This window comes from Oryctolagus cuniculus, chromosome 13, assembly GCF_051225735.1.
Source record: "Oryctolagus cuniculus isolate XC-2025 breed Fujian yellow rabbit chromosome 13, ASM5122573v1, whole genome shotgun sequence".
NCBI lineage: Eukaryota > Metazoa > Chordata > Mammalia > Lagomorpha > Leporidae > Oryctolagus > Oryctolagus cuniculus.
The window spans coordinates 3,870,555-3,873,471 of NC_142879.1; the positions used below are offsets into that span (position 1 = coordinate 3,870,555).

The 2,917-nt window shown below is 44.5% G+C and overlaps 1 pseudogene across 1 annotated transcript; it reads right to left on the bottom strand.

Annotated features, from left to right (window-relative positions):
* Nucleotides 1-1,113: 1,113 nt before the first annotated feature.
* On the bottom strand, nt 1,114-2,543 carry LOC100350517 (ribosome biogenesis protein NSA2 homolog; annotated as a pseudogene). The gene is made up of 2 exons (XR_016219458.1): nt 1,974-2,543; nt 1,114-1,610 (listed from the first exon to the last, which is right to left on the bottom strand). The product of XR_016219458.1 is annotated as a ribosome biogenesis protein NSA2 homolog (transcript).
* Between the last annotated feature and the right edge of the window lie 374 nt (nt 2,544-2,917).

Genomic DNA, 2,917 nt, shown 5'->3' on the forward strand with positions numbered 1-2,917 from the left:
TGCCTCGATGGAATGAGGAGCACCAGATTCTGGGTGGAAGAGATGGAGTGAGCGACACTTCTGACACTCTGGCTTTGCGGCTTTGGGCAGATCTTTAAATTTGTCTGAGTCTTGGCTTCCCCAGTTGTAAAACACAGATGATACATCAGATTGTAAGAATTCTCTCATGACATTTATGATGATACTAAGAGGATGTGGCATGAAATGACACTGGTTTGTAGTGTTGGAACTCTGTGTAGGACCCCTTACAATCAGGCATTATTCTAGTACAGTAAGAGACCAGGTGTGTATCTGTGCGTTTTTAATGAGCTGTTAGTTCTACATTCTCTCAACAGTTAACCATTTCCTAGGTCTTTAGAAAGAGACCCAGTTAAATGAGCATTGTTTTTCAACTTTTATTTAATAAATATAAATTTCCAAAGTACAACTTTTGGATTATAGCAGCTTTTCCCCCCATAACCTCCCTCCCACCTGCAACCATCAATCTCCCACTCCCTCTCCCATCCCATTCTTCATCAAGATTCATTTTCAATTATCTTTATACACAGAAGATCAATTTAGTATATACTAAGTAAAGATTTCAACAGACTACACCCACACAGACACACGAAATATAGAGTACTGTTTGAATAGTAGTTTTACCGTTAATTCGCATAGTACAACACATTAAGGACAGAGGACCTACATGGGGTGCAGGTGGACAGTGACTCCTGTTGTTGATTTAACAATTGACACTCTTATTTATGATGTCAATGATCACCCAAGGCTCTTATCATGAGCTGCCAAGGCTATGGAAGCCTCTTGAGCTCACAAACTCCGATCTTATTTAGACAAGGCCATATTCAAAGTGGAAGTTCTCTCCTCCCTTCAGAGAAAGGCATCTCCTTCTTTGATGGCCCGTTCTTTCCACTGGGATCTCACTCACAGAAAGCTTTCATTTAGGTCATTTTTTTTGCCACAGTGTCTTGGCTTTCCATGCCTGAGAAACTCTCATGGGCTTTTTAGCCAGAAAAATGAGCATTTTTAAGTACACTTTTACAAATCATCATTACCGTTCATTTGCAGAGTGCTGAGTAAAAACTAAGATCCAAGGATGTCCAAGGGTCATTCTTTTTTTTTTTTTGCTTTAATTATTCACATTTTATTAACATGTAAACCTTAAGCAGACTCCAATAAAGAGCAGTCAGTAAAAGTGCATCTTTTTAATGTTTTTTACACCTTAAAATAATTCTCTTGCTGACTGCAGACATGAAGGCTGTTTGGCAGTATTCAGAAAAATCATAGTAAAGACAGTTTTCCCACTTAGTTTGTAGTCTTCAATAATGATTAGAAGTTACTGTTATCAAACAAGTAAGACTGCATTTATGCATCCATCATTTTCAGGATTGTTGGTAACCTGGGCACATTTCCCCCAAATAACCTTGCTTCCTTGCGTCACAAGGCCCAGCTCGCTCACATTCACCTCAATGACAGTACCTTTAGTAATTACACCCAGAGTTGTGTATAATGGGGATGATGGATTCTTTTTTATACCAAGTATTGGCAGACAGAAGGTGGCTTTCAGTTCTGGATGTGTTACATGGGCCTTCTTAAAACGTAAGCCCATTGGTTAGCCGGCGCCGTGGCTCAATAGGCTAATCCTCCACCTTGCGGCGCCGGCACACCGGGTTCTAGTCCCGGTCGGGGCGCCGGATTCTGTCCCGGTTGCCCCTCTTCCAGGCCAGCTCTCTGCTATGGCCAGGGAGTGCAGTGGAGGATGGCCCAGGTGCTTGGGCCCTGCACCCCATGGGAGACCAGGAAAAGCACCTGGCTCCTGGCTCCTGCCAGGATCAGCGCGGTGCGCCGGCTGCAGCGGCGGCCATTGGAGGGTGAACCAACGGCAAAAGGAAGACCTTTCTCTCTCTGTCTCTCTCTCTCACTGTCCACTCTGCCTGTCAAAAAAAAAAAAAAAAAAAAAACGTAAGCCCATTGGTCTAATGAATCTTTCATATTAAGGTGGTTTTCTTGTAAAGCCATCTCCAACAAAGCAGACTTTGGTAACCATCCTCTTCCATGCCTTCTTTTTTCTTTTCCCTGTCCGAATAACTTTTAATACTTCTGTTTCTCCCTGGGCACGGACTTTAGGCAGAGGGACTTCCCATTTTCCCGCCTTCTCTTTTCGTTTTTGTTTAATCATGTTGGAAAGTACTTTAGCTCGGGACTGTCCCTCTCTGTCTAGCAGATAGGCAGGCACTGCTCCCTTGGGAGTCTTTTCATCATTCTTTTGTTGGGTGTTTCTCTTCTCATGCATCTTGATAGTCTTTTCATCTGTATTTTCTCAGCATGGCGCTGCTTATGGTAGAGCTTGGCCTTCAGACCAATCATCTTTTTTGCTTTCTTTGAACGTTCATGAGCCTCCGACTTTCCTTTTTTCTCTTTTTCTCATGGTAATCCAAACGGTACCCATAGCGTTTACGGTGTAATTCAATATATTCATTCTGTGGCATGGTGACGGCCTTAGAACCGCCAGGTGCAGCCTCCTGGGTGCGAAGAAGTTCCCAACTTTCGCAAGGGTCATTCTTGCATTGCCATGGTAACTTAGACTTCCTGTTGTGCAGCTTATAGTTGCACCTGAGATAAACAGAGGACACGTTCTTCTGAGACAGAGTGCGGAAGAGGGGCTGGCATTGAGCGTAGCAGTGTAAAGCCCGCACCTGCAATGCCGGCACCCCATTTAGGCACCGGTTTGAGTCCTGGCTGCTCCACTTCCCATCCAGCTCCCTGACAATGTGCCTGGGAGAGCAGTGGAAGTTGGCCAAGTGCTTGGGCCCTGCACCCACACAGGATATGTGGAAGAAGCTCCTGGCTTTGGTCTGGCCTAGCCCTGGTTGTTGTGGCCATTTAGGGAGTGAACTAGCAGATGGAAGACCTCTCTTCT